At 33.1% G+C, this 12,667-nt stretch overlaps 1 pseudogene; it reads right to left on the bottom strand.

The window, feature by feature from the left end:
• Positions 1 to 280: 280 nt before the first annotated feature.
• LOC123936854 lies at positions 281 to 2,681 on the bottom strand (annotated as a pseudogene).
• Between the last annotated feature and the right edge of the window lie 9,986 nt (positions 2,682 to 12,667).

The raw sequence follows: 12,667 nt of genomic DNA on the forward strand, positions 1-12,667 counted from the left end.
GCCTTATTTTTAAAGTTTGAAAACATATAATATGTGGTGCTTCTTAAGTATTTATGTGTATTACAGATTACTTGGCGTCTTGTCACGTTGCATGTTCTGATTCAGTGAGCCTAGATAGGGCTTAAGTGTCTGCATTCCAAAAAGCTTCCTGGTGTTGCTGTCACTAATGGTCTAAAGACTCCGCATGAGGTACAAGGTGTTATAGGAAACAAATTGTTTCCCCATCTGACTTGCATTAGGGTTATGGATAAAAGTTCATTCACTTTGAAGAGAGACATATCTAGTCCTTCCTCTTCTTCTTGCCCTCATGCTTATGTTCACTGAGGCAGCTGTTATCTAAGAGTCTTTTGGAGCCACTGTGCTGTTTGGCTACTTTCAAAAACTTGTCCAAACCCAAATGATCTTCCTTAAACTGAACTGGTCCTTCTCGGCCTTTTTGCCTGTGATCTGAACCAGAAAACTCCTTATCAGGATCACAAGTGTTGGTCTTTATTCTGGCGCCTAGGTCATAACCATGCATGTCCTTGTCCAGATTTTTCCTGGGCATGAAAATATTCTGGGCCATATCTTTACGACATCTCCAGGTTTAATCATAAACATTGTAAATTTCATCTTCTCTACCTGCAAAACCTACCTGCAAAAAAAAAAAAAAAGTCCGCACCCCTGGATTGGTTGAAGACCCTTTGGTCATACTGGACTTAACAGCACTTCTGAGGATTGGGCATACTGGAGCTATGACTTCACTGATACCTTGATTTTCATTTCTCTGTAGTTTTAACCTCTTCTCAGGAGCTGCCTGGAAAGATTCCCCCATTGTACTGTCTCTCCTTTCATCTGTCATGCCAGATTTCATGCCTCTTAAGTGCCTTTCCATTCTATTTTTCCACATGGGTTTTGATCCCAACTCTTCTCTACCAAGCTTTCTGGGCCATTTTTCTAATTTTCTGTTCATGTTTCTCGTTTTCTTTTTGAGCCATATTTCTCTCTACTTGAGCCCATATTTCTATAGCTTCACAAGCCTTCCAATAAGCAATACAGAGGGCTTCAGCCAGCTTAGCAAAGTTCTCATTGATGTGCACTGTTCACTGCCCTCTTCTATTAGCAGCCAGATGTTTGTCTAATGGAATTGTATAGCACTTGCCACTTTTCCAGTTTGAAATACAAGGAGGAATCTTCCACTCTTGTTCCTTCATGATCCTCTTTTGGCTAGGAGAATGCATGACAGGAGGAGAAGGTGGTTCTCAGGAAATTTTCTTATTAGTCTTTAAACTTGGAGGTACCATTGGATCTTTCTGCATTTCCACTATCCAGGTAACTCTGTTTAGCTCCAAAGTTGAAAGCCACTTCTCGATGATATGGTGTGTGTCAAAGATACTGAGCAGGAACCAGTTTATTAGCTGCTCAAACTGGCATGGCTACAGCAACCTTCTGTGATATAGATTTTTCTAGGGTTACCCTTGTCATTTCTGTTATCTCTTCAATGGTTTCTTCATCAGGTCTTTGTAGGTCTGGGTTATCTGCATTCAAGACTTCCTTTGGAACCAGTTCAGTGTACTTGCTATAAATGAACTTGTCTTTTGACTGTCCGTGCCTACCAATTGCATCATTTTTTTTTCTTCATTTTATTTATTTTTTCAGTGTAACAGTATTCATTCTTTTTGCACAACACCCAGTGCTCCATGCAAAACGTGCCCTCCCCATTACCCACCACCTGTTCCCCCAACCTCCCACCCCTGACCCTTCAAAACCCTCAGGTTGCCCCATCCTCCCACCCCTGACCCTTCAAAACCCTCAGGTTGTTTTTCAGAGTCCATAGTCTCTTATGGTTCGCCTCCCCTCCCCAATTGCACTACTGGGTATTTACCCTAAAGATACAAACATAGTGACCCGAAGGGGCATGTGTACCCGAATGTTTATAGCAGCAATGTCTACAATAGCCAGACTATGGAAAGAACCTAGATGTCCATCAACAGATGAATGGATAAAGAAGATGTGGTATATATACACAATGGAATACTATGCAGCCATCAAAAGAAATGAAATCATGCCATTTGCGACGACGTGGATGGAACTAGAGCGTATCATGCTTAGTGAAATAAGTCAATCGGAGAAAGACAACTATCATATGATCTCCCTGATATGAGGACATGGAGAAGCAACATGGGGGGGTAGGGGGATAGGAGAAGAGTAAATGAAACAAGATGGGATTGGGAGGGAGACAAACCATAAATGACTCTTAATCTCACAAAACAAACTGGGGGTTGCTGGGGGGAGGTGGGATTGGGAGAGGGGGAGCGGGCAATTGCATCATTTTTAATTTTTCCTTCGGCATCTACCTGAATGGCCAGTGCATTTGCCATTTTTTTTTCTTTCATCCTATATTCAGGGGGCACTGGGTTACATGGATCTCTGGAACAGCACCTCCATCCCCAAAGTCCTCTAATAGCTGAGGTATTGAGCCCTTCTGGTACATGGATGAAGGCGGTTCTTTTGAGAGATCGACAAAGTCTGTCATGATCTCTGGGATCTTGCTTTTTTTCAGCCTCAAGCTGGTCCTGAGATAGCTGACTAGGTGCAGGTAAAGAGATGGTGAGCGCAATCTTCTGCTTCTTCAAGCATGAGCTGTAAAGATTTTTTAAAAAATGTTCTCTACTGGTATACCCTTCAACACAAACACTCATAATTATATTATAAACATTGCATTAGCTTTATTAGAGCTATTTACAGATATATTGTTTTTCCAATAAATAAAAAAAACTAGACTTAGTAGCTTACTGTTTTTTTTATTCTTCTTTAGATTTTTCCTTTATTTTAACATATTTTATACAGATACAGGGACAAGGGTTGAAATGTGACATAAATGTTCTGAAAGTAGATTGTCTTGGTTGGAGAACATAAATAAATCCTAGTACTATAATTTCTTTTCTAGTTTAAGTAAGAAAAGGGTACATTAAGGTTATGAGATAAAAACAAATTTTTTATAATGTTAATTTTTTTTCCTTATTTTGACTTATGCTGCTTTCCTGATCTGTGACTAAAAAGAAAAGTGAAGGATGCTTGGAAGCAAAATCAGCTATAGGGAGTGTGAGATCAGTTGTATAAAAAAAAAAAAGAACAAAAACAACTACCAAGTTTAAAAAGGTAGGGAGGGCAACCAATACTTAGAGAAAGATAGTAAACTCACTTTTTAGAACTAGGTTTTAGAAAAGTGAAAAATTAAGAATAGTTGATATGTGATTGATTAAAAAAGACTAACATATATCTTTTTTTTTTTAAGATTTTATTTATTTATTTGACAGAGAGAGATCACAAGTAGATAGAGAGGCAGGCAGAGAGAGGGAAGCAGGCTCCCTGCTGAGCAGAGAGCCCGATGCGGGACTTGATCCCAGGACCCTGAGATCATGACCTGAGCTGAAGGCAGCAGCTTAACCCACTGAGCCACCCAGGCACCCCAAGACTAACATATATCTTAATTTTGAATTTATTGCACATAATTTTCTACATTTGTTCTTGTAAAATTATTTTTTCTTGGATAATATTCAAACCAAAACCAATTTTCTATAGTGAATTAGTTGTTATGCATAGCATAGAACTGGGGATGATGTGCACTGGTTCATTGAATTTACAATCCAAGTTAATATTATTGTGTAATGCTTCAGTGAGTATGGTATACCTAAGAGACAAATAAACCTTATCAGGCACCAAAGTGTCATTTGCTATACCAGAAGAGGTAACAGAAATGGAACCCCAGTGTTCTGGAAGAAGATGTTTGCCTCTCATGGGTGATCACTAAAAACTAATTTGTTCACGGTAGGATTGGATGATGATTGTGGCAGTTTTTTCTTACTTCTTTAAATTAAGGGTGCAGGATCACAAAATTACCATTTGTGTACTTGGGAAAACCAAAGATAACATTGAAATATAAAAAGAAAACATCCATACCTACACTAATACATGATCAGAAAAAAATACATCATGAAGTCTCAAATTTAGTGTTTTTTTTATTTTTTTTTTTACTTTAGTATTAGAAGAATTCATCAAATAGAGTTATATGTAGAGAGGACTGACTATTTCTTGGAATACCCAAGTTAAAAAACAACAACAAAAAAAAAGTGTGAATTTATGGACAGGAACACAAATCTGTAATCTACCTGAATTTGGAGTTTATATTGCAGGTGCATATAATAACCCATGGGTAAGCTTAATTTAACTTAAACCAAAATTTATTTATAATATTTATAATATTATTTAGATCCATCAAATGAAGAGATTTTATAACTAAAATAATAATTTTAACATTGAGAGTATGTATTCTGTCTGTTTAACTGGACCTACTGCTTGTAGTATTTTTTCACTGATTTTCTGAGACAGAGATGTCCAAATGCTGGGGCCATTTATCATTCTTTCTTATATACCTGTGGGATGGGTAGCAATAAATGAGGAGAGAACATTGATTGAATTATTTAACAAAATATTGTTATATAAAAGCATAGAATTAACATGCATAGCATAACTACTATTAGATAACAACTCTGATAGGTTATTTACATATGTCTTGTTTAATTGTAAAACTTCTTAGAAATATATGTAATCTACACATTATCACTTTGGACTGTGAAGCTTAAATAATTATTGAAATGTCAGCTGTATGTTTTGTGAACAGGCTGTTCACACTGGATCATGTATTTTTTTTCTTTAAATGTATTATAGAAATTAAAAATAATTGGAAATTAGATAAAAGGATGATAGGAAAAAAAGTTTGAGCAGGTAGGTAAGAACCACAACACATAAGTATAAAAATTTCATAAAGGTATATTTGTAAGGCATATAAGTTCATAAATAGTATTTCTTAAGTAGGTGATATTATCAATATTGTATGAGCAAAGTTCACAAAAGTATACTTATCACATTTGTCACTAATTATAATAGTGTCAACCCAGGAGATAATGTATGCATTTGCTTAAAATAAAATTTATTTTCATTTACATAAATAATGTTTTTAGAAGGATTTCAAGGATGCAAAAATATACAATTAATTTAATAATTTTATATTTATTTTACTTTTTAATACTATCTTTTCTGATGTATTTCACACTTTTTTATATGAATTAAATTTTGATTGATTCTTTAAATATCATATAAACTGCCTTTAAAAACTTGCATTTTCAAGATTTATGCATTACAAAGTGGAATAAAATAACTTAGTGAATAACACATAAATGTGACTGTTTAATTTATTAGAGCACATTTAAAGCATCAATAGCAGTCAGAAAAGTTCATAAAATTATAGCAACTGTAGATACATGTTTGCTATCATTCTAGTAAGTAATTCTAAATCAGCATATTTCATTATTTGCTAATCTTAATAGCTAGAACTTTATAACAAGTAATTCTTCTTTTCTATTACCCTTATTTTAACTCCTCTTAAAGGAAAAAACAGATTTTATAATTTGACAGGATACCTTTGAACTCCGATGTTTAACCAAAATCATTAAATGTTGATTTCCAAATATAGTTAATGGGTACTTAAGTAGAAATAATGAGCTTCTTAAATACGCCTGACTTTAAGCGCTGATTTTTACCATTTCTACAGTTCTAATAAATATCCATTTCTACTCACCCAGAAGAAGCAATGTTTTGCAAATCAATTCTAAATCCAAATGTATGTTAATCTTATTTACTAAATCTTATTTGACAATAAACAGTAACAATCAATACTAACAACAATAAAAGTTATGACTTGCCTACCCCACCATTTAATTGGATATAATCTTTATTTATTGAAACTAATTACCATCTATACAAAATCCATTTTATTTTTTGTTTGTGGCTTCTATATTTTACTGCATTATTCAAACTATCTATCATCAGAACTAAAAGAAGTATGAATAAAGAACATACATTGTTTTTTTGAATGGATAAATTGAGAACAAAAATCAACTTTGTTTTTTTTTTAATATTTAGAACAAATGAACCAATTCATTGCTGGCTTAAGTACTTACATGAACTTAGTCATAATTATTAGAGTGTGCTGCTTAACTGAGGGGTGCTGACTGATAGAGGAGCATTATAATGAATGCCAAAGAAATCCAAAGGTATTTGTAAAATATGTATAAACTGTTATCATCCAGAATTTTGATAATTATCCTCTACTATGAGAAATGGGAACTTTTGTCAATTATCTCTGGAGGTTTCCAAAAGTCCTAATATATATATAACTCTGGGTATCAGAGATGTAACTTAAATTGCTCAAGGTTTGTTTTGTTTTTGTTTTTTTGTTTTTGTTAATTAATTTATTTTAGAGAGAGAGACAGAGAGGATGAGTGGGAGAGGGAAAGAGAAACAAGCAGACTCTATGCTGAGCAGGAAGCCCAATGCAGGGCTTGATCTTATGACCCAAAGATCATGACTCAGCCTAAGCCAAGCTGGATGCTTAAACAACTTTGCCACCCTTGCACCCCTTAAATTGTTTCAAGTTTTAACAGTTTGCAGGTGGAGGGGTCAGGACATGCTTCCAGACTTCACACAATGTAACCTTTGTGAACATTTGTGCATGTGCTATTCTTTTGCACAGTTTCTCATTCTCCATCATAGGATGCAAACATGAGTTTATGTAGCTTAGATGTCCATGAAAATTAGCCTTTTATCTATCTTTCTTTAAATATAGTGAGCTAAAAATATATATATATAGTTCTCTGGTTTTTGTTTCTGAATTTCATCTAGATGCTTTTTTGACACTATTATTTCACTGAAAAATATGCTACTAAAGAAATGAAAGTATATAAACATTTGACAAGCCAAAGTTACTCACTATATCTAAATTTAATTTAACCTCTACATTCAGAAAGTATTTGAAAACAGTAAAATCATGAAAGAAAAATGAAACATTTAGTGAATAAATGCTAAGTAATTACACAATTTAATTTAAAATTTTATGATCAGTGCACACATGTAGTTGATATTCAGTATACATATATGTGTATATCTTTTAATATGATATATAAACAATAATTACTGTTAACTGATAGATATTGAATATCAAAAAATAAGAGTTTTTTATATTTTTTTCAAATTCTTTGTATTCTTTTTTGAATGGCTGAAAATAATGATGTCTCATATATACTTACCTTTCCAGTAGATGGTAGTACAGATGTTTAAAAAAGAACATCTAGTAGTACATATTTTGAAAGGAGAGGAATTTTCAAAACTAGAAAATAGCATAATAAAACTTAGTGTTAACATGAATTATGATGAATAAAACATTAGAGCAACTGATATATTTAATTTAAAATTTTGAAATTTAAAAATGGTGTATATGCATACATTGCTTATAAGTAAAAAGAAACTAAAATAAATCAAAGTATCAATCCCCGGAACACCAATCCTTAATATTTACATGTGTTTATCACTGTGACCCAAATATTGCTTAGTTCAAAAAGTCCAATTTGATGTCTCATAGTCAACACAATCTTAAATCACACATCTATAATTTTTAGCCATTGCTAATAAAATGCCACTGATATCCTTTATCCCTTGAGATTATCCAGTGTAATATTTTCTCTTTTCCTTTGTTGATGTTTACAGTTTTCCATGAAATTGGCATTCTCGATTTAAATATTCCAAAAAATGATATAGAAAAGATAAAATATTTAGAAGTCATCACTGGTAGTTGTAAAAGAAAAAAAAATTACAGTTGGGTAGAGTTGTAGGGAAAATTTTAATGCCAAACAAAATTTTGATTGAGGAAATTATATAAAAAAAGGAAGAATTTTTTATATGTCGTGAAAAGAATAGATACCAAAGGGTATTTAATAAGAAAACCGTAGCCTTGTAGTTTGCATATGTGCCTGAAATGGTTTGTTTAATACTTTCAAGGGTGGCACTAGTCTAACTATGTTTTTATTATGGCATTTCCTTAGTATAGTCATTGATGTTTAATTAGGCCTCAGTAGAAGCAGGTTTAGAAATGACTTTACAAAACTACTTTGATTCAGCTCTGTAATATGACATAACCTATGTGCCCTAGAGTAATTATGAACAAGTGCTTTTTTGAAGCGATGCACACACAAAGTAACTTCATTGTATGACCTGCTCTGGGAACAATATAATAGCTTCATTGGGAGTAGGCCACCTGAGTCACACAAAGATAGCAACCTGTGTTGGCTATTCTACCAATTATCTTGGTGGGCAGGGAGCCTCTAAACTGTCCTCAGCCTTGCACTAACCTTTTGCAGAAGGTCACCCTGGAACTTCTGCGTTAGGATGAAAGAATGCTCTGACATAATTCTGCCAGGCATTTTTTACAATAACGGTAATTTTCAGTTATTCTGCTGCTCTTTTGGTTCAAACTACTGTGCATTCCTGAACATTCCTCTTTCATCGGATGATATTTACCCAATACCATTAGGTAATTATTACCTAATATTTTCGAGGGCTTCAAATTTTTACTATAAAGAAGCTATCGGGGCGCCTGGGTGGCTCAGTGGTTAAAGCCTCTGCCTTCAGCTCAGGTCATGATCTCAGGGTCCTGAGATCGAGCCCCACATCGGGCTCTCTGCTTGGCAGGGAGCCTGCTTCCCCCCTCTCTCTCTGCCTGCTTCTCTGCCTACTTGTGATCTTTGTCTGTCAAATAAATAAATAAAATCTTAAAAAAAAAAGAAGCTATCAGCAGTAGTTTTCAACGTTTGTAATTGCTTATTTATTTTTAAGTCACACAGCCTTGTGTCCAAACGAAAACTTAGAGAATCTCATTATATAAATAAATAAAGTCAGACTTTTCTCAAGTTGATAGTAAGGGAGGGCAGGAGAATACAGAACTTCTTCCTTTCTACGCATTCCCTGTCACTTCCCTGTTGGCAGAGATTGTTTGGGGAAACTCATGAAAACTTACACATAAGAAGTAGAGAGAATATAGTATGCTAATATTCATTTTTAATATTATGAACTTAGAAGAAACAACCAGTTTATAAAAAATCACATTATGAAAAAAAAAAATCACATTATGTGAAGAGTGACCAAAAGAGCAATATTTAGCAATTAACATTTTGTGTATCTTCATAGGAGTACTTATTCTCAAAACTTCCATTAAATTCTATCACTTTGACCAATTATCTATTCCCAAAAGACTTGAAAGGAACACTCTTTAAAACTTACCCTCAGCTACATCACAGATAACCACAAATACACAAATACATAAACTACATATGTATACACATACATACCTACAAAGACCATATTTGATTATCAAAAAACTTTTGGCCATCTTTATTCACATTTCAGACAATCTCAGAGAAACCTGCCCTCTCATCATAAAGTATCTCTATCATTTTTTTTCTTTTTTTCTTTTCACAAAGATGTTTCCTTTTCTAGAGGAATTTCCCCCTCTTTGTACCCTATAGGTGACATATATAAAAATATCACTGCAGTCTGCAAATTGCCGATTAGTCTCGACACTTCCTCCATCTCTTGTTTCTCCCCAAATCCATTTTGTATACTCTGACACAGATAAAAATACATATTATATATAATTAGTTATAACATATATAAATGAGTATATATAAATCTCATTCCTGATGAATTCAAACTTCCAGAAACCTGGTCCAGCTATCTTGTGAGCTTTACATCCTTACTTCCTGAAATGTATTATAAAGGTCAAACAAGTTAGAACTCTTGATCTTCTGTTCTACAGGAAAGGCCCAACAGCCAATTAGTAGAATCTATTTCATTGTTGCAGGTCTTACTCAAAGGGCATCTTTAAATTAAAAAATTCACTGATAAATACACTTGGAAAATTTTATTACTGTCTGAAATCCCACAGAATGTGATATAATTTTCATGGTGATATGGATACTTTCCTTAATATTATAGTTTTTATCTCCTATACTTGAATTAAAGATCATGAAATTTTGTAGCTATGAGTTTATTTATCCTTATATTCTTGATTTTTTTTTTGTTGGCAAAGATTAAACATAAAAGAAGTCAAGAGATGTAAATGTAAAAGAGTAAAAGAAAAATACTTGTTAACTGAACTCACAAATACACTAGTATTAGAAATTAATTGTTTTGAGTATAACAAAGGTAATTGAGTAGAGAAGTGAAAAAAAGTTTAAAAATTTTTGACAATCAGTTCTGGCAAATAAAATTTCAATAAAATATTTACCTGAATATTAAATAGAAAAACATGTAAGTGTATCAGATATTACTGTTTCTCCTTTGTATTCTATGAAATATCACCATACCATTGCCATGATACAAAGTCACTATTTACAATGCTGAAATCACTTAATATTATTTCTTTGTACTGCAAAAGAAAACATAGACATGCATTTGTGTAGGAGTTTATAATATGAAGTTGGTGGTAATCGAGAAGATAGAATTAATGCACAAAAGTTTTATGCCATGGCAACAGATGTAATTAAATGTTTACTTTCTTTTTTTTCCTTTTTATTATTAATAGTCTTCAGAAGAATTTGCATGTGTTGTATTGCTCTTTAGGGTATAAATTGGTGATGTAAAAGTTATATTTATGACACTATGAATTAATTGCTAGAAACATGTTCTAATTTAACTACATGACCAAAGTACAGTCAGGGATATTAATCATATTCACCTTTTAAACATGAAAAAAAATCAGCTTTATCTCCATGAATAATTTCTTGTACTCAAGTTGGTTTACTAAAAAACACGAGCTGTAGTTCTTGAGGGAATAAGGGTCTTATTCAAATAATTTGTTTTCTTGGTTAATGACTTGTGACATTATTATCAGTTTATGTCTAATATTACAAAGTTGGCCTTCAGAAATTTTAGATCAGTCTGGTTCTTTGTGTATGATTAAACTATGTTTCTCTCAACTGATTACCCATACTTTGATTATTTATATAACACATCCTATGAAAATAAATCTGAGAAATCTATGAGATTAATTGAAAAAAATAACAATGTTTTATTTTTAAATCATAAAATCCATTTTGAAAGAGGTTACCAGTATTGGAAAACATTTTAAAACTACAAAGCAAAATATATGAAAAAATTTAGACAAACAATGAAAGAAAGAGTTGTATATTTATAGTTTCTTACTGAAGTTACTATTAGGAAACAGTCTCTTTTTTCAAAGTGCTTGGGATCCAGAATGTTTTAAGTACTCTTATTTCACAGAAATGAAAACAAATTTAATATTTTGTATTTAAAAATGGTAAGTCATGGATTGAAAATAGTGTGCATAGTGAATGGCAAAAGTTATAAGGAAATATCTACACATCTTATATGCTAGGTTTCAAACATTGTTGCCTTTTGCATACCTATTAGACAATTAGGATAAAAAGAGAGTTTATAAGAAAAATGAGACCTATGCACCATCCTTTCCCTAAAATATGACCACGAATCAAGGTTTTTTGACAAAATCTAATTTTAGCATTCTCTATGCCAACTTTCTTACCTTCTCTTAGTAATACTATTTGAATAATAGTAGGTGAAAATATCACCTAGTAATAATAGGTGAAACATGAGGTCATAGCCAGTTTTGTGAGATCTTGGTCAACTATCTTTTGGCTTCATCTTCTATAGTGTTTAGTCTGTGCTGGCCTAGACTTACCTAACAAAATATCTTATGTTTCCTCTTTTTATATTCAGAAATGTTCTCAACCTCTAATCTGTGGGACAACTAGGTAGTCAATACATTGAACTAAATAAGACTCATGGGACATAGTTGGTAGTTCTTCCCCTGACAATGAATAAAATCTCCCATATGCTCATGTCTTTTCTGGTCATTCCTAAGCAATTCAGAGACCTACAGTCAATTTAAATTGCAAATATACTCTCAATTTAGAAAGTAAAGTTTCTCAGAACTGATAATCAAAACTCATAGCCTGAATTTACTGAATTTAAATTAATACTTTCTTTTTTTCACTTACTAACCATATTTCCTGATATTTCTGAAATTGATACATAGAGACAAAAGAGAATACCCTAACTAGGTTTATGCACAATGTCGCCTTCTCAGCAAAGACTTATTTAAAGATTATAGTTTATATCCTGATAATGCATGTAGTTTCTTCACAGGCTTTTTTGTTGGACCTCTCCATGATAAGTCCGACAAAACAGTGCTAGTTTTTTGTTTTGGTTTTTGTTTTGTTTTGTTTGTTTTGTTTTGTTTTGTTGGCTGGCCGATTCCAATTCCACCTAACCTTCTGCTTCTCTTACCATATTCCACAGCCTCTAAATCCTAGGCTTTTCTTTTGTTCTCTAGACTGAACTTGCTACTGTGGAAGAGCTGAAAGCTATCTATGAGCCTGAAAAACAGAATTTTGAGGAGACTAGCCAACTTTTTGTTAAAAGTGCCTAACATCAGTCACCTTCACTCCCACTACTGGTAAATTTTCCTCCTGACTAGGGTAAAATATGGGTTCACCCTTCCTTCCCATTGTACTTCAGCCAGCACCACTATCTGTGTGTGTAAAGAGGAACTTATATTATGGAATCTTGCATAATAGCTCCAAATATGAAAGAAAAAAAATGGAAAGGCAGCAGAGGTTATAAAACTGGTGCTACCACACATTACACCACCCAGAAGCTACTAGATACATATATGGGTGCAAAAGAATGGCGTCTTGAAGATCCAGCAAAGCATCAGCTTAGAGACAGCACTTTGTCAACATGCAACACTATCTAT

The sequence above is a fragment of the Meles meles genome, chromosome 2 (assembly GCF_922984935.1).
Source record: "Meles meles chromosome 2, mMelMel3.1 paternal haplotype, whole genome shotgun sequence".
Lineage (NCBI taxonomy): Eukaryota > Metazoa > Chordata > Mammalia > Carnivora > Mustelidae > Meles > Meles meles.